Source organism: Takifugu flavidus, chromosome 9 (assembly GCF_003711565.1).
Source record: "Takifugu flavidus isolate HTHZ2018 chromosome 9, ASM371156v2, whole genome shotgun sequence".
Lineage (NCBI taxonomy): Eukaryota > Metazoa > Chordata > Actinopteri > Tetraodontiformes > Tetraodontidae > Takifugu > Takifugu flavidus.
Genome location: NC_079528.1, coordinates 11,052,939 through 11,073,359, shown reverse-complemented (window position 1 = coordinate 11,073,359; position 20,421 = coordinate 11,052,939).

Genomic DNA, 20,421 nt, shown 5'->3' with positions numbered 1-20,421 from the left:
TAACACAAAACTGTTCTCGGCGTCTCCGCAGCGTGAGGACAGAGAAAGACTGCACACGAAGAGCGAGCTCAGTTCTCAATACATCAGCGCCGCGCGCACGCCAAACACAACCGCCGATGTTTTGGTCCGTGGTTCTCGTCAAAGGACACCTTCCTCCATGTGGGTGGGTTTCATTTCTCTTGTCAGAGGTTGAAGTCATAAACTGAGCGCTATTACAGTAATACCAACCATATGGCCGGGCCCTCCGGAACCCGGCGCCGACCCAGAGCTTGCAGGAGTTTTGATGGACGGTTTTGAGGAAGGCGGAGCTCATCACTGCCGCCGCACAGCGCCCGGATGATTAGTCAAAATTTGGCGCATTTGGTAGTAATTAACATTGACGTTGTCCTTTTGGACATTAGGGGGAAGGAAGCCACGCCAGACGTCTCTGTCTGCCATCAGGGAGCGGCTCCTGACAGGAGGCAGCACAGCAGCAGCGGCAGCTGCATCTTCTGCTTTCAGAACCACACAAATTCGATCAGCTAATGCTGAGAACATTCGGGCTTCACTGAAGGCCAATGATCTCATTGTTCTAGTATGAATTGAAGACATTGAGGAGCGCCAGACGCTGCAGCCACTGACGGTCTTGTACGCCTCCTGCTTTTCCTCTTTTGTTTTCCGGGATTTTTTGGATTCTTATGATATTTCTACTTTGGCCGTTCTTTCTGACTTCACTGAACTCCTCTGAATGTAGAAGAACTAAACTTGTGATCCATTTAAACTCTCTAACTGACCTCACTGAGGTCATTTGCATGTTATCGGACTCAAAAGAGTGCTGTCAGCCTTTTTCTCTGCAGTATTTGATGAGCTGGACCTTTTATCCAGCGAGCAGGTTGACTATATGGATAAAACATATATACTGGAGATATTTGGAGAAAAAAATTCTTCTTGTCCTTCAAAAAAATCACAATGAAACATCACAAAGTCCACGAAGAAGGCCTCTGTTTTCAATGATGAACGCCATCCAACAATTAAATATACCGAAAATAACTCAGGTTATTAATAAAAAGTTATCTCTCATGGTTTATAATGTCGCTGTACCTGATAGGTAATAAAGAGAAAGTCCCCCCCCCTTCTCGTAGAGAGGAAGTGCAGAGAAAGTGCTTCTTCTGGTATCACGGCCCATCCGCTGTGACAAGTCTGTTCACATTCATGCAACTTTTCTTCTCTTGGAGTCCCCGAAGCTCTTCCTCTGTGGAGTTTATTGTCAGAGTGTCTAGGATGGGAGGATGCCTCTCCCCCCTCTTTGAAATCCGGAAGATCAAAGCAAACAACCATGTTGACGCGTTTGTGTTTGTGGTCTGAATACCTAATGAGTTTCCACGGCTGCAGAGTTTTATTCGCTCGATGCAACACTAATATAGCAACACTGCTATACTTCCTGTTGACTTGCACCTTTGAGGAAGGGGCATAAATAATGAACATTTCACCCCCCCCATCCCCCCAAAAAAGTACACATTGGCTTTGTCCTTTCATCCCTTTGTTGAACCACCTTATTTTCGCCCGAGCAACCTCTGCCGTCAACAAACAAAAGCAAATGAAAGTATGGCAACGGGATGAAAAGAAGCAACGAGGCAAAATCAATACAGCAATTATGTCTGCAGATAATCGACATCAAGGGGTTATTTGAAGTGACCAAAAAGAAAAGGTGACATAAAGGCAATTTAAAGAGTTTCTTTGTCTCCCGCCCTGCGTTCCTGACATGGATTTATTGTCACCAGGTTAAAACATTTAAAAAATAAAAAATAAAAAATAAAAACCCGTCAGTGATTGTTGTTTTCCTCCGTCTCTGCGGCACCGACTGGGCTGTTCTTTAAATTTGCATATACCAGCAGCTGCCTGCTTTAAAAGTCCGTTAGCTATTGTGATTTTATCGCATGGCGCGTCGCCGAAAACCCGAACGAAGGTTCGTAATTAATTGAAACGTTAAATTGCGCACATCTGCGAGGGCACACACAGAATGAAAGTGTGGAGGGAGACGGGGACAGACCAACCACGTACGCACCGTCTCAAAAAAGACGGAGGTGGGGGAAGGTCACCTCCAGCTCTGTCAGGCTCCGCAGGTGGGTCAGAGATCTGGATTTGACAAGTGTCGGGAGTTTAGAGTGCAGACGTTTCACAAGCATGACAATGTCTGACAGCCCTCGTTGGGAAATGATTAATGGCTGACACGACTGTCGCCCCACTCAGGCTGCATGCAAATGCAGCACCGGGAGAAAATTAGCCAAACGCAGGAGCTAATTTGATGCAGGTAGCGTCACGTAAGGTGAGAGCGTGGCGGGGCTTTTTTCCCACCTTCGGCCCTGAAACAGGCCTGTGCCACAGAGAACATTCCGGATGCGATCGCGGAGAAGCGGCGCCTAATTGAAACTGATCGTTGGCAAATCCCCCCTCATTTGTAGTATCGGGATGACATTTAGCCATCCGTATTTGCAGTGGTGAGTTAATAGTTGTTTGTGTTTAGGTTGGTCTAGCCTGCAGTTTTATACTGTCAGCGAATTTTTTAAGGACTCGCTCCGCTTTCGAACGGCGGCAGGGGAAGTTGCCCGCACGGCCGTGACTTTGAGAAGTTGCTTCCCTTCAACAGCTGGCTCGGATTTTAATGAATATGCATGACAAATATCACACGCTGACATATCTCATTGAGTGTTTGTCTGGGAACTGTTTGTTCCCTTTATGTTCCCACAGTGTCACCAACTTCTGAAGCCTCCTCAAAAACACTGTAGTGATAAACAGTCATAAAATTAGCTTCTTTATTTAAGCTATCCATCCAAACCTCACTGACTCCAGCATCAAATGAGTTTTTTTTTCACAAAACGATGCATTAAAGGTGCACCCGAACACAGGGGTCTCGCCCTTACTGTTCCTTTTTTTAACAGCCTAAACGTCAGCCACAGTCTTTTTTGTGCCAGCTTTATTTACCGCTCTCTCAGCGGGCTAATTAAAACCGAGCCCGGAGTGGCAGCAAACACAACCATAAAGGTCAGAGATGACACAAGCGCCCATTTTCTGCCATACAGTACATCTGTGATCGGCTCATTTGCGATCAGACAGCAAACTCTGGGGGGATAAAAGGACCTGGTAACGTCCTCCCTCTGGTGGGAGTGCGTATCAAACGGCAGGCCCGCCATTACAGACCGCAGCCGTACAACAGAATTACAAAAGCCCAAGATTTAAAAGATCCAATAGGCACATTACCTATTGTTTCTGTGCGTCGGCTAAGTTCCCTGTTGCCTCCATTGCATAATAGATAAAATCAAGCAACAATGCCCAATTAGGCACATCCATCCAAAGCACAAGGGATAAACAATTGACACTGGAAACATATTTGCGTGAGGCTCCGGAGTCTCTCCATCTTCAGACAGATATTAATGAATCACACGGGGGGGGCTTAAAAGAAGGTTTGAGTACATCTGCGATATGATGGAGGCTGTGGGATGTGAACAAACAATCCTTTCCAGGTGGTTTGAGTGATTTCCTAATCCCCTGCAGCTAGATGATTGCACAGCAAGGTCAGTGTGAAGGCTCAGACTGATTGAGTGCCGTCTCTGGTCCGGGGGCTTTCGCTCCAGCCTCTGATGCCATTAGACGGACAGCGGCGGCAGATTCACTCTGAACTTCTCCAGCACTCAAGCCAAAGTCGTCCAAACTGAAGGACTCTGCTGCACCGATAATCATGTGGGGATAGTGGGAGGGATAAACAACCATCACTGCGGCTTTGTTATCAGAGAGAAGAGGGAAAAATACAGTTGGGTTGGTAGCGTTTTCTCTGCCTCCCAAATTCTGTGCTACAGTGTCGTCTTGTGGCTTTTTATAGTTCTTATTATGCTGTCTGGAGTAGTAAAAAATACATGATAACTGCGTTTTATCCCCGCCTGCTTTCCCCCAGTTCTGGCATTAGATTTATTTGCCTGACATCAGATATCAAACTGCTTTCTGCTAAATAAATCCTGCCATCAGTGTTGTCAAGCTACGGATGTCTCCTCATCGAAACTCATTTATACCACCGGCTGTCATTTTGTTGCTAAACTGGGTTTGCTGTGCAAAATTCAACACCGCGTTGGGCCACAACAGGATCCCTCCGCCCCCACCGCCGCTCTGTGGAGCGTGGATGAAGTTTGCCGCGTGTCAAACTTGAAACTCGTGCGGCAGGAGCCCTCCGTGCGGACATATCTGTGGCAGCTCCCCGTGCCACCTCCCCCCGCCCCCCACCCCGGGCTGACTGACTGGATCAGACGGGAAGAGGCGAAAATCCCAAAGAGAAGCAGATCCCAGCACCTTTCATGGAAGAGGCTGTGGGGATTCGTGTGCGCATGGGCGGACGTTGAACTATCGGGGAAAGTCGGACAAATCAAAAAGACCAAACAGGCATCATTTCCCCGTTATTGTGATGCGGCGAGGCTCAGATGTAAGAGGCGACACTCTGTCTCCAGGCGCTAAAAAATATGTCCTGTGAATGCAAATCTAGCAAGGTAGCCATTCGGTCAATAAAGTAACGTAAAAGGGCCTGGATTTCCAGCCTCATCGACAAGCAAACGGTCCAGTTTCTGCTGTGTGGCAGCTAAACACAATAACAGAAAATCAAAGCCCGTGAGCACACATGGCCCTGTGTACATTTCATTTTTCATCCCACTCATAATCCCCTAAACCACACACACGGGCGAGCACTCCACCGCTGGTTCCCAGCTTGAAAAGAGCATGAGGAACAATTTGTTCTGGTCCGGTCCACACTCCACATCACTTAATGTATTCTGACCTATTACCATTTTGTTCTGACACCCCATCCTTTCCTAGCAAAATATTGGGCAGATTGGGGGATGGGGTGGTTGGTGTTGGGGGGGTATTCAATAAGTGACACCTCTTCCATAGGGCAGTAATATCTCTGTTGCTGTTTGAGCTCGTGCCACAGCTGCCGAGCCAGACTTCGAGAGATAGATTTGCTGACGGAGGCATCCCATCACTCCTCGGACTGGGACCCACACAGGAAGCGTTGGCGTGTAATGGCGCGGTAGCCTTGTCACTTTCATCTAAAGTCATTGATCACAGCAGACAACAAGCCATGTGCGTGTGTCGGCTGGAGAGGGCCAAAAGGATGATGCTAATTCAGATAAAAGATCTGTGCCATCAACACCAGTCACAGAGATGGACATCTACCAGGGAGGAGGCGTTTTATCCTTTCTTTCTTATTTTGAGTGATCAAATGTGCTCTTTCTGTGAATTAAAAGACATTGTTAACAAGCTAACAGGGCAACACAGCATTTTCTGATTTAGAAATTAAACTACAGTCCATAAAAGTGTGAACCTTATTCCAAAGGTTTGATTGATGCCCAGCACAGCAGAAGATGGAAGGATCCTTTATCTGGCTCCAATCCTGACACCACTGCTGTCAGGATGACAAAGGCTTTAACCGCCGATATTGCAACGTTAGCAGCCATTTCTTCTAGTTCTATCTATTTAGATCGCCTCTGTCTGCTTTTGTTTGCAGTTTTGTGGGGCACCGCTAAATGGACATTGCACCTTTAACAATAGAATATTAGGCAAATTAAAGCTAATTATCATTGTCCGTCATGTAATTGTAACTAAAATTAATTACCTATCTTTGTTATAACCCAACCTGTATGCTGGCTCCTCCCACTAGAGCTGCCGATACGGTGGCCAACCAAGACAACTAATAACGATGAACAGCTATTTAACATGCACATGTATTTGTCGTAATATATTTTTAATTGTAGTTTTTGGGTTCTAGCTGAGAACTGCGGCCAACGTGAAAACACAGATCACTTCACGGGGAGCAAATTTTCGCCCACATCATCATAACACACCCACCAGAATCAGGGAAAATGTGTAAGATTTACCACCCCGGCATGACTTCATGGTTGCGGTTGGTGGTGAGCGCCAAACCTGGGGGCGAGGAAGCAAACCTGCAGCTTGAAAACGCCACAGCTGTTGTTATTTATTCAGCGTTTATTTACACAGGAAGCTTTGGCTCTATCTAAAATCGGATCCGCTGATAAAGGCTTCTTCTCTCCATCACAAGGACTCCGCTTTATGATGCAGCCGTGCTAAAGCTCTCCAGAGGACAGTTTTGCCACAGACGACTATAAATAACGACGCCACAACAAAGTTTTTTGGGTTTTTTTTCCCTCCTCCTGTCTGTTGAATGTTATTTTGCTCCTTTGTCATCCGTTGGGAGACGTCGCCTGCTTTCTCTGCTTTCAAAAGTAGCCCCGACTCAAGTTGAGTTGGAGGCTTCTGACCCATTTGGAGACGTTCCTCCTGCTGCGAAAAAGACATCATTATTATCAGAGGTTGCGATCTTGACACTTGTCTCTTTCAAATGGGGAGATGATGGAAGGGCGGCTGGATGTGGAAGTCTCCTGCGGACGTAATGGCACAGTCCTCGCAGCCGAGAAATGATTGTGAGAACACACAATAGGGAGCAGGACGGATCGGCCCGATTCAATGAAATGGTTCCAACATTTTCACATTAGTTGGAAAAACAGGCTTTTTCTTTGAATCTCTAGTTTTTGGACTTTTATTCTGTCCACAATTCCAGTTCATTTCCTCTCACAAAAGCGACTCAAGGGACAGAATTCCATGTTTTTTTTGTGCCACTTTAGTCCGCAACTGTTCTTTACAGACGCTCCTTCATTATCTGTAAATCACAACACCAGAGGTGCACATCTGTCTGGCCCTCCTCTCCAAGCTGTTTCCACTGGTTTTCATGCTCTCGAAATATTGTGTCACGAATGTAATCTACCCGACACACCTCAGCAGCTGCGCCGATGATTTGCTCTTAATTCATATTGTGCACGTTTGCGTTACCGGCTGGGATCCATATGTGTTCCCAAAATGGAGATACTTTCACAAATATCTCCATTCAACGCATCGTGATCTTGATTTTGTCGCCCTCCCGTGCGCGCCGCCAGACCTGCTCGCTCTGTCACGTTCCTAAGGTGAGAATCTCCGAGTTGTTTTAAACGAGCGTGCACACAAAAGCAATTCAGAGCCGTTCAAGTTGACGCGGTTCAAAAGATCTCCCGGGCTCGTCGACCTTTATCTTGGCAAACATCAGAATCTCTATACAAAAAAGCAGAAAATGAGCTATTGATTTTCCGTTTTTACTCCCCCCTCCACCCCCCAAGCAGCCAACACCCACCCTCCCACTTACTTATTCCCCCTCGGTATTGTCATGGCGTAGTCAAAATGAAGGTCAGCATCGGTTTCCTTGTCACCACCACACTGACGCAAGGAAGAAATATCGCAATTCATGTTTTTGAAAGATCTCTCGGGGAGGCGGCTGCTCTTTAGCTCCGGCTATTAAATGCCGCGGTCAAACTTTTGCAGCCGTCTTCGTTTACTGATGTGCTTCCTTGCCAGAAATGTTTAATGGTAATCCATGTCAGTAACCGTTTACAATTCCCTGATATCTGAATCAAGCTGTCAGAAATTAACACTTTTCAGGATGTTTCTGTCACCTTTGTTCCCTGTGTCAGAGTATTTATCCCGAAATACAGCCAGGGACGACATTTGGAAACGTTAAGCTAGTTCAGTTTTTACCCCACACACTGCATGGTTAAAGCTGTTCAGTGCTTGATTTTGTATCTTCATGTGTGGGCTCTCCAACCGATCAAACATCTCTTAAGATTTAAAAAGCCCTAATGTCTCTACCCCTGAAAGATTTGCCTCTTTAGCGCTAAGCAGCTGGTAGAAACTTTGCAGCCCGCAGCACCATCTAGCTCACCATTCAAGTGCGAGAGTTGTCCCCCCCCATCCCGTGTCAACCCTTACATCGGAACAAGCGACGCTAGCTAGCGCTACAATGTCGATAGTTTTCGCACAATCAAACGCCAAGAGGCACCGAAGCGCCTCTGTAAAATCAAACGCCCCTTTCTTCAACATTTTAGGGTTTTTTGCGTGTGTCATCAGGTAGAAGGCGCTAAAGCCCCCTGTCATCGTGCTACTGCTTCGAACTGCCTCTCAGATCTGCTGCGGCTGCGGCGTGCCTTACGCGTGGCGCCCCGCTCGCCTCGAGGCTGCCACCTCACTCAGGTGAGCATGCCCACTCCCACCGGGTGTGCAGCGCCAGCCTTTTGCATATTCCCCGCATTTGTTTATGGTTTACTGAGCAGGTCAGTCCGCCTGCTTGCTTGGACAGCTGCTACGGCGTAGAACAGCCCACCCCCTTTCCTCCACCCCCCCCTTCACCTCCAAACGGGGGTGTGAAGACCACTCGCGCGCCGCTCCCTGTCAGATTCTCCTCTGCCGGCGGAACCCGCCGGTGACCTGATGCGCAGCCTTTGCTGGGGACCGTATGAATAATTTATTTGTTGAATTTAGCCCGAGCCTGACATTTGGATGTTTGACGCCCAGAGGCTGCAGCTTTAACAATATAGATAGCGCTCCTCTCCTCTGTGCATCATCAGATAAAGTAGGAAAGCAGAGCGAGCACACTCAATATCAAAACCACGGTTATCAGGGATGCTGTGTGTTCCACACAAAGATTTTTTTCCGCTGTTCTGTCACTCCTGAAACAGTATATCTGAACAATCTGTTGGGTTTTAAGAGGGCTGCAGGTGTTGGATTTGGGAAATATTCTGCCCCGTCAATGGGAAGATAAGATGGAAATTTAGAAACACTGGAGAGTGCCTGGTCAAGAAAGGAAAAGAAATACAGAGAAATAAAGTCGTAGCAGCACAGACACTGGGTGATGAATCAGTGCACGGTCACAGGGGTGGCGCCAGTGAAGGAAGTGGCCGCCCAACACCACTCTCTTTTCCTTTATTTCCCCTGAATTCGCCACCGCGGCTGCAGGGACTTGAACACGGAGAGCAGCGTTTAATTTAACAAAACACCCAAACAGTCTGAGCCTCTGATGCACTGTGGCTCTGGCGTTGGATCACCCAGGTTCACACACACACACACACACACACACACACACACACACACACACACACACACACACACACACACACACCACCCTGAATGAGAGGTTTCTGTAACTTCTCGCTCTGCCAGAAATCCGCCGGCACCTTGATCTTCCTGACACGCAGCTACAGATGCTTCCTGATACCCACCATGATGGAATCATCAAAGAAAAGCTGCGCGGTGCACGATCCTGACCCAAAGTACACGGAGCGAACGAAGAGGTATATTTATCCTGTTGAAGGTGCGAACTGCCGGTTGTTACAGGACAGTATATTCCACAGGGAAGACGTATTCCTCACTGCGCGGTTTAGGGTTTAATATTGAAGCGCGGTGGTGAAACCATGGAAAACTCGTCAAATAACTGGTTCTGCTTATTGTTCGACGTCACGCTGACATTTATTGCAGAAAGGTGATGTATGACACCTACAGTATAGTACAATGTAACAGACACCTTTGAATCACAACATGAGTTTTTCATCAAAAACTAATCATCTCTGATCAAATCATTCCGTGCTGTCGTTATGAATATGTATAAAAACTGGAGTGAATAGATCTAAACAGCTCGAGCGAATCATCTGTGTCTCTGCTGACTGTGTGTTCTCCTCCCCTTCTCCTCCTCCACCTGCCCGTCCATCAGCAGTTTTGGGGGGTTTTATGGCCACTGTTGCTTGTTCAGAGGTCAGAATTCAAGTATTCCTATGATTGTTTTGTTGCACTCTGTTAAATACTAATAATAATGAACAAAATAGAGGAATCAATACTTGTTTTCAATTTCTGCCTCTGCTTGGAAGCGAATCATTTGTCCATCATTGGGAAATCGCAAATCGAATATAAAAAGCTTTCAAAACTGTGTAAGTTATTAAAAAGTTTTGGATAATGCTGCTGTAACCTTGCTAAGGTTTGAACATTAACAATGCATGCTGCTCAGCTATTCACTTATAAAGTACAAAACTCAGTTGCAGTTAACTTAGCTGAATAGCATCTTAACCGAGCAGAAAACAACAACAAAGAAACACAACGTCCCTTCCTGCTGCAGAATTTCACATCAATATGAGGTCATCAGCTCAAGATCAGATCAGACGGATTATTCTTTTTGTTATTCTGTCTATTTTACACAAGTTTCTGTTTCCCTGTGTGAAAAGACTTTGAGGGACGCTTTTCTAAAATGTTGCGCTGTTTTTTCAGATCCCCCCCCCCCCCACCCCACCCCCCCACCCCCGAAGGACACTTCCTCCTGCTGCCGAGACCTGTCAGGCAGGAGCATCTCAGAGTAAAGGGGTGAGAGGACACCAATTAGAAAGCCATTCTTGGCCAGGAGAGCCGGCGGCACAGCTTGCCACAGGAAGTGGGATGTCTGACTTCCTGCATGGGGTCACAGCTGTTTGCGTGGAGGTTAGCGCTACCAGCCAATACGCTCAACCGTTTAGCGTCTGACAAGGCAGGCCTCATTTGAATAGCAAAGAACCGTTTCAATGTCACCAATAAATTTACATGATTCTGTCCTCGCTACAGCTGTGATCAGAGCAGGGACTTTGCAGGAATTAGGGGAGCGCGACAACGTAGAAAGAGCGGGGCCAGTTCTGCTCATGTTGGCTAATTTTCCAATTAAAATTATGAATTAATATAAGAAGAATTAGTTTGTACAAGTACAAATCCATAACAACCAATGCAGAGTATCAAGAATCTCTGGAAAATCCCTTTAACCACACCGGCATCTCAAATTTTAGCGTCAAGAACAAAGATATCAAACCCTCGTGGCACTTTTCTCAGAGTTTTATACACAATGAAGAGATGTTATTCCTTAGATCAAGTGTTTGATAAAACAGCTATCAAGCCAAACTAGGTTTGAGAGCTTTTTTGCGTCTTCAAAGCTGTTTTTATTATTTGTGAAATACAACCAGTGTGAATAGTTGATTGCAAGAAACATGAAAACACCTGTGGAGCCATTTGTTGGAGCTTAAAATGTGTAGCATTTCAACGGATCACATATAATATAATGTAAATATTTGCATGTGTTTAATAAGGCCGTCATCAGGAAACATGGCGAGGACGAGCATCTGCTTAACCTTGAGCCTTTTTCGTGCCTCATCCGATGGTCCCACGGTCGCTGGCCTGACGAGTATGGCCTCGTGCCAGATATTAACAGTCTACAAATCCCATAATTCCTCCCCATCAGGGTTTTAAAAACACCATTTATAGTGACTCTTGCCCCTGCTGTAGGATAGCACCTGTAGATAAATCTACAGCTGTGGAAAACACACGGATGAGTGAGGGGTTGCTGGTCCAAAAACCCATTCAAATCCACATAAATAGGCTGAAGCTGTGACCAATTCTAGCAAAATATGTTTGAAAGGGACACGAGCACGAGTGGGCCAGTCTCAAAGAAATGCAACGGAGAACACAAGTCCCTGTCTGATTTCACGAAATGTTCTATTAGAGGAAAAGCCTCTGATCTAAACCAATCAAAGGAGGAAAAAACAAACCCTCAGGCCGTTTGGACCCTTGATTTACTTGTGTAACTATGATTAATGCTCATAAAGGGGGCAGCAGAAAGCCAGTCTTATGTAAAATTAGAAGAAGTGGCTTAATCAGGGTCTGAATTACATGGACCTTCAGTTCCAGTTTAGCGAGCCCTTTTCTTGTCCACAAAGACTCAGGGAGGAGTCAGGCCGTCCTCCATTGTTCCGCCAAGAAAAGGAGCTCATTTGCTTTGAACGATAAATGTCTGGCGAGCATAAATCACGTCTCCTAATCCCTTTACCAACGCCACCTAATGCAAATTGTGTCTCATTTACAGATCACACAAAAGAGACAATGGGGGCGTTTGCACACAGAGCCCGCCACGTCCTCCCTGGTCTTTTTACCTCAAACCGGCAGATAAAAGTTATGGGCCGGCCTCGCGCCGCATCTATCATTGTGCTGAATAAACACTTCATTTCAGCCTAATTGCAGCTGGGGGGTAAAAATCAATGTGAAGATGCAGAATCATGATGAACAAAATCAGAGTGAAATAATGGGCCCTCTACATCGAGCTGGATCCAGCTCGGCTCTATTACACGTCTCTCTGCTTCGTTCCCTCAGCGCCATATGACTCATTTACCCAGGGGAGGCCGGGTGACATTTGTGTGCATGTTCTGTTTGCTGGTCCCAAGACAATAGTGACTTTACAAAACATGCAATTTATAAAGGAAATGGGTTTTCTTTAAAAAAAAAAAAAACACCTACATTTTATAACATTATGAGCATATGTTTTTTATTCACAGACCTCTTTTCTCCCTCTCTTCTTTTTAAAGCCGTTTCATTCAGAATATCTGCCGCTTGTGTGTGACATCAACGATCAGGCGGGATTTTCTCTATAGGAGCTTGCTGTCTATAACGTGGCGTGACCTTACCTCTCATACAAAAACAAACAGCGCGGGTCACGCTGAGCGGATTTTATCGACAGCGCCGCGCCGTGTGATGTCCTTTCTGCCATAGCAGCTCGGAGAATGGAACACAAACAAAGCCTGCTGTACGTTTTTGTGTGCAGGTAAAAATCCCCATTGTGCGCGTTTTGTGTTACACCGGTGTATTACAGGAGCCTGCTTGTGTCTGTGTGGCCCACGTGAGCGCGTCGTGAGTGTTTGTGCGTGCGTCGGTCTCTGCCGCTGCTGTAGTGGGTCCTGGAGGATCATGTTGTTTTGAGAGCGCCCGGCGTGTGGTGGCAACATCTGCTTTGAGCGGGTGATCCATCTCCTCTTAGCTGCCAAATAACAAGTCAGGAGGGATTTTAGTCAACGAGTGCCCGACGCAGGGGCCTGTCATAAAAGTTAGCGTCTCACAAGGGCGTTGTAAAGGTCGCGCCTTTCACTTCCCACAACTGTGCGTTGATAAGAAGCAGAGATTCCCCCCCCCTTCCCTTCCCTGAGGTTTAGGTTTTATTTCAGTTAAAATTCAGCCGTTATGATCGAGTGTATTATTTTGGGAGATCCAGCCCATTATCCGGTGTCTTTTGTCCTCCGTGTTGTGGACGCTGGTGTCTATGAGAACAGCGAGAACGCTCCAGTTTAGTGCTGAGTTGTTGGTGTTTCTTAAACATCCAGGTCATGGGAGCCAAACGCCTCAAACCAGAGCAATTAGACCTCTGTTACCCTAATTTGCCCTGGACTGAAGCACGCAGCATCTAGCCGTGTGACGAGACCTCTCTTTTTTCAGAGAACGTACGGTGGCTCTCGAGGAACAAAACACGCTTTTCCATCGCTAAACCCACAAATCGAGGGGTTTGTTGTCATGGAGATGTTTAGTAATTAGCAGGGGAGAAAGATTTAAGTGCAGCTTCTAAACAAGCGTTGCAATGCAACCATTGTTCCTGTAATATTGCTGACTCGTGCGTACGGGTAAACACTAAAAACAGGTGTGTGTTTATTCACTTACAGACAGAAGCAAAAGATCGTGAAATGTTTTAAAACAAAAGATTTAAAACACATTTTAAATCTTACATAGCGGTGGCGCAAGCTTAAAGGATAAATTTCTGCCGCCATATTAAAGACAAGAAAGGTTAATTCCCCACACATCTGTCGCCTCTCGCGGACCAGGCAGCAAAAATTTGAGTGCAACAGTTAAGGATGTGATTTAAAGCAAAGGATTTTATGAGAAAGGTTTAGGATGTGCAGTCTCAGCGAAAGAGGTCGATAGCTATCATCTATTGTACTTTTATTCTCTCCATTCTTCTGGCTTCTCTTTCTGTCTCACTCTCTGTGTCTGTCTACAGGTGTTGCTAAGTCCAGTGACCTCTGACCCTGCTTACCTCTCGAGTTTTAAACCTGTCCTTTCATACATAACAAACAAGGATTAGTGTGTTGGCATGTATGATCTCTGTCCCTGTTCTCCTCTGGTTTCTGTCCTCCCTCGCCCTTTCTCCCCTGCTGCCCAACCATCTGAGTCTGATTATGGTTAAGGCTCTTCCTGGTTTCTTGCCACTTTTGATTGGAGTACAGGGTCAGGGTCAGGCTCTTAGGTTCTGTAAAGCACCTAGAAACAATTTTGAATGGAGCAGATTCTATATAAATACGGTTGAATTCAAATTGATTGCAAGGTTTTTGTGTTATTTTCGCTTTTTCTACTGATGTTCCTGTGTGCAGTGTATTTTATCCTCTCCGATACTTTAAACATCACGATCGCTTTGACAAAATAAAAGTAATAAAGCACCACTCTGTGTAGAAGGACAGCTGATCGGTACAACAAGATTTAAGGAGATTTATTGCTCAAAGTGAGGCTTAGTTGGAAAAGTAAATATGATTTAAAATTGACAAATATGATTTGTGGAATTTTTTTTTCTCCTTGGTTTGGATGGAAGTGCTCTTTGTTACAAAAAGTATGAACTCGCAAACAGATCGGAGCAAAGCTAGGAAGCAAGGCTTCCATCAAAGACACACGTTTGCCACAAGACAAAGGAAGAGAGGAGGTGAAAGGTCAAGTTTCAGAGGAAAAGTTATTAATAGACAGCTTAAGAAACCAAAGAAAATGTCCAAACCATACATACACGCAAGAACAATGTCTTCCAGAATAAAGCACGGAAAACTTGGATGGCTAGCTTTCACAGTGCACATTAGCCAGGACAAACAGGCGCAGCCTTGTAAGGCCTCAATGGTTTGATTGACATCTGGTATCGTCCAACCCAGTGCGCTCACGGCTCTGGTACGGCCTAATCGGCTTTATTTTTTTGTTGACGAGACGCACCGCTGCTCACCCAGCTGCTGGTCTTCCTGCGTGCACCTTAAATAACGGGTACCTCTGGGTCAGAAATGAACTGTGCCTTTTGCTGAGTCATTCAGCGAAGGTTAGCTAATTTCAACAAGTGATTCCGAGCTCGGTAATAGCAAAACCTTCCCTGCTGCTTATTCTAATTAGCTTTATCTTCAGTTGGTGTACATTTCAGCATGATTCCAGAGGACACGGTGGTGGTGGCAGCAGTGCACTTTCAACACGGGCAGCGTCACAGGAGTTAAAAGTATGCTTTCATCCCTTCTTTGGATAGAAGGCTGTTTTTAATGCCCCTGGCTTCCTTCCAAGCTCCCAGCCTTGAGCCTATGGGTCTAGCAAGCATGATGCTTTGAGGATTGACTCGTGATTCAACCTAAATTTACAGACTGCTTATTATGCAGATGCTGAGACAAGTCAAGCACACAGATGAGCCCTTTTTTTTTATAATATATTTCAACAATCTCATGGATGTCCAGTGAATGAAATGGCCTGTATGTTTGCATGTGTGAGCGTGGATTTAATGGGCACCAGCTGAACCTTTGATGCAATTGATAAAAGGAGCTGTTCCCCTAATCCTAATGGCACAATTCCTTATGATCCTTTATGCAAAGACTTGCGGAGGATCAAAGAAAGAGAGTTTTGCCCCAGGCAATGGGAGATGTATTAAAAATGAGTTTGAGGGATATATTAACAGGATAAAAATCCTGCAGTTTATTAAATTGATAAGTTCAGCTTAGCCTGTGGTTCTGTTTTCATCATTCGGGGATAGAAACGCTCCAATAACCACTAAACCAAACTTTTACTTGTTACATCAAAATTTTCTTCTCTTTCTCTCGGTCTAATGAGATGTGTATTTCTTTCTTTTCTTACATCTGTTGGGATCGGCCCCAGCACCGAGAGCAGAGAGCGGCTCCATCTAAACGATGCCGTTGACATTCACGGATATTATCTGTACAAAGAGGCTACTGTAATGAGACAATCATGCAGAAGAAGACGAAGAAGAAGAGACATGCTAGCAGGCAGATGAGCGTGAAAAGCACTGACATGATACAGATGTACTGTAATTTGGGTGTTTGCAGGGCAACCGTGCACCCACGCGGTGATGTCAAACCCGTTGAGATCATTAGCACGTCCTGGTAGTGCTGCAACAGTAGAATGTCGAAAGCTCTCATCCTAATACACACAGAACTGAGCCTAGACAAAGACTAAATGTCCGTTCGGGAAAGGATGAGTTGAGGGGAGAGCCTCGGCTCTGCAGAGTGCTGCTGAAATCGAGCCCCACTCCCTCACAGGTGATCTATAGTTTGTCAGCACCAATCAGCCCAGAATGGGGCAGCAGTTCATTCATCTGCTCATGGCTTATTGAAAACGCTGGGATGCTTTAGAATGCCTCGAGCCCCACAGTTCCTTCCAGGGGCTCTATTGGATTGAGCCTATTTATCTTCCTCTTTATCAGTTGAGAATGCACTTTTTGATTTATACATCCCCACAATTCTTTCCGCTGTGAAGAATGCCCTTACATGCAGCTCCGTTGCTAGAGCTCCGCGAAAAAATACCCACGTTGGATTTGGTATATCTTCCTGACAAAACGTAAATATCTAAAAGAGGGCTCTGTAAAACAGATGTAAACATCATCTCAGCGAGTTTCCCGGGTTACAAATGTTACAATCTACTGTGTATTTTAGCGTGGCGAGACACTCCAAGTGTAAATATCTGCATCTGAGTTTATCAAATACAGAACTTTTGTGAGCACACACCCCCACAACCCATCACAAATATTTGTGATATATATGTGCTAGCAGATGTGTGTCGTTCCTCGCCACATGGGGGTCTACCAACCTTTATCTGATGGTCAGGGATGTAAAACTTGCCCAACACATCAGAGCAAAAGGTCATTTCTTCTAAGACCTTATCATGAACTTGAAGGATCTTCTCAATATTAGCATCCTGAGTGGTTAGCGCTAGTGGTTGCAGTTTAGATATTATATTTTTAGCCTTAGACCGGAAGTGCTAATTGTAACATGCTGATTGAAAAATGACCTTTGGGATATTGTGCGATCATGCTTCTACAGTTGCTCAAGAACAGATTTAACAATTCTTGTGTGGTTTCAGCCTAATTTATTGTAAAGTCCCGTAAACTTGAAGAATCGTGGGGAATCAGGTTTACCGCTACTCACTAGGGAAGCAGGATTCCATCAGCAATTGGTACAAACTCCATTATGCATTATGGGTAAATTTTATTTTTTCGATGATTCACAGGAAGTCAAGTTGTTAACTGAAAAGTTCAGGCACGTGAAAATGGTTTCTCTCAGTTTGATCCCTCTTAAAACTCTTAACTATGCTTTACAGCTGTGAAGATGTGTCCAAAGATCATTAATTATCACTGTCCTTCATAAAACTATCCTCAGAAATTGGAAAGTACAATCAAGACATCATGGAAAATAACTGAGGCTCTCAACAGTCAAGGTCTTCCTTAGCTTTTAATGAGTGCTTTAAACAAGCAACGGACACTAAAGTTTAACAGTACAATTAATTTAGAATCCGTGCAGCTTTGAGAAGTGAAAATGAAGCTGTTCTCCAACCGATCATTCTAATAAACCCCATCATGGGAGATGCATCATTCTGCCAGTCCAACATTAAAATGCACCTTCCGACACCACCTCTTCCAAATTTAGCATCTGCCTTCTCTGTGGCTCATTGTCAAGTTTTTTTTTTTTTTTCCCAAGCAGTTTGTGTTAAAAGAGTGGAATTTACAGCACCCCTATAAAAGTCGGCACTACCAGAGAATCACAATGCCTGTTCAATAAAACAATATGGGATCATAAAGGGTGAGCAATAATGCATTTCAGAAGCAGATTAAATGAGAATCAGGGAACCAGTAAGGCTTGTAATAATGTATCCCGACAGGCTAGCTGTATCGCCAAACAGCGCTCACATCTCAATGTAGCCTGCACAGCACTGCTGAAAATAATCAGGCAGCATTTGACAAGCAGGGCAGAAAGATATCCTGGTAAGATTTATGCAGATTTAGCATAGTACCTGTTTATACTGTACTGTGGAGTATCAGAACAGCATCCCCGAGTCCGCGTATAGAATTTGAATTATTCATGGTTTTGTAATGTTACAAAGGCTGAATGGGTCCGGTAAATGATTCCATTTCAGGCCCTAAAGGTAAAGCCATCAGCGGGAGCGCAGACATTGTACTCGCAGCAGTTAAAAGTCATTTTCCTCTCCGGATGAACACAAACTGATCAGATGAATCCAAGGTGCTTCCGTTCAACAGGTCTATTCCTGAGACTGAAACACTGATGGCTGATCTCTGCAGTATTTCTTCGTCGTACCCACTGAATGGCCAATATTTCATTCTGTTCCCATGGAAACGTTCCACCACCGTTACATTTTCCTATTGTCACTTGTTTTTTTGTTCTTGTCCATCTCAATCAGGCAGCGTGAGACACCAGCGGCATTCAATGTGATGCACTTACATCAGGGCGGCATAAGCTGATGGATTCATAGTCACACATCAATAAACCACAGCAGGACCTTGACACGCGGCGCGCAACCCCCATTCAATAACAATTTCAATTGCAGCATTGCATAGGAAGGTTCATCTTTATATTGATACAGTGTAGAGCAAGAAACACACACAGAAGGAAAGATTTAAAACGGTTGATAAACACTTTTGTGAACGCACATCCTGGGGGGTGTAATAGACAAAAGCGAATAAAGTGTCCTTCACTCATAGTGTCGCACCTCGTCAACTGAAACTTGAATAAGGTGCACTGTGCAAAATGTTCTGATTGTTCCTCCTGCAGCTACAGAACAGGTCACAATAGTTTACCCTCTTAAACCTGATAAATCACCATCCGGCCTCGACACCATCGTCCCTTCCGCAGAGGAGGAAAAAGGGTTAAGGAGGTGCACCACGCGACCTCTCCCTCTACGCGGATGATGAACCTCTGTACGTGTGATCTTGCTGGAGTACTGGCGTTTTATTTCAGAGTACAGCCAGATTCAATGTCTGTTGGTGTCCCCAACATCTGCGGCAGAGACGCCATACGTGGCAGATCTCTCTGACCTGGAGCTGTCACAGCTGCTCTGTGAAGCCCAGGAACACAATCAACTCCTGGACATCAGTGTGGTTTTTGCAGAGCTGACAAAATCACGCTGGCAGTCGCGGAGAATGTAGGGTTCCTTTAAAGCAGGTCGTTTTTGATGGAGTCATGTGACAGTATGTGTTTGAAATATAAAATTTTTAAAAAAAAACAGTGGAATGAAGGAAAAATCAGATGGAACAAACAGCCTTTTTATGCCAGTGCATTTAGAATGAACTTCTTCAGGCTATAGCATCAAAACAGCTTTGTAAGATCAAAGGTTGCAGTGCAAGGATAATACATTTCCATATTTGTTAGTATATAAATATAAATATGTTGTTAACTCCAGATATGAGTCACCTCGAGACACTTTAAATCCTTGAGGTCCAACATGTGTCTAACACATCATTTAGGATAGATTTTTTTTCAGTGCAGGTGAAGAATAAAAGAAGAACTGGCTTTGTTGTTATGGCAACTGTGATGCTCAGGCCAATGTGGCATCTGGTCAAATTACAACGTTTTTGTTTTAATATGAGACATTACACAAAGACTTAATTCAAACCAAACAGGCCAAAGTCTGTCATCACCAACTGTGTCAATGGAGCGTAGCCTGTCACTATTGTTCCACTTTGTATTAAAGGATTAACTGACCACATTTGGCCAAAATGCAAAACACTAAAAATATAGGAAGCAGTAGATCCCTTTAGATTAACGGCCAACTGCTGCTACTAGCTCATCGCTGCTTACAGCCCCAGCTAGCACAGTTAGGAGCTAATATCAGTGTAGTTATCATTTTTAAAGATAAAGACTTCAAAATCGTATTTTGATGGGTTCAGAAGTGCTGTAGGATTGGTGCAGTATTTAATGCATTAGAATCAGTGTTGAATGACTAGATGTCACAACCCCTCCACATGTGTGGGACTGTACGTATGTTTGCACTTGATCCATTTCATCAATGAGATCCAAAGAAATGTTATGTCCATGCCCTCCAGGTCAAAATAAAAACTTGTTACTGACCAGTTTATATGTCTAACACAGCAGCGCAATCCCATCTAAGCTATGCAGTCCCCAGACCTTCTCACTTAGACTCAAGTGTGTGGTCGGTCAGTACGGATGAATAGATCCTTGCTTCTGTGAAAAACCTCAGCAATGAGTTTTTTTCCTCTGACCGCAAAAGAAATTCTAGCAGTAGCAGGGTCGCTTCATTAGACTGCCGCTATAATCACGCTACGTGGCTGACGAGTTCAGTCAGAATCCTCCCGCCTTTCTGTTGTCAATTGCAATTTGCGAGGGCAACGCGGCGGCATCGTGGACCCGGTGTCTTCCCAGATGATGCTGATTTAATGACTCCATCTGTGTTCTTATCTCGGTTTTGAAAAACGTAGACTCCCACTCAGCCATTAGCATAAAGCAGCAGCGCGGGTTACAGCGCCGGTGCCCTCCCCTCCGCCAGCCCACACACACACAAAAGTGGTTGACGGCAGCAATGCAAACACGTGTGTGTGTGTGTGTGTGTGTGTCAAAGTTATTACTTTGGTCTGACTGGGGTGGAACAATATTTCATTATAAGGAACTCTGGTTTTCCGGAGGTGTTTACTGCCTTTTTGTAAGAAAGAAA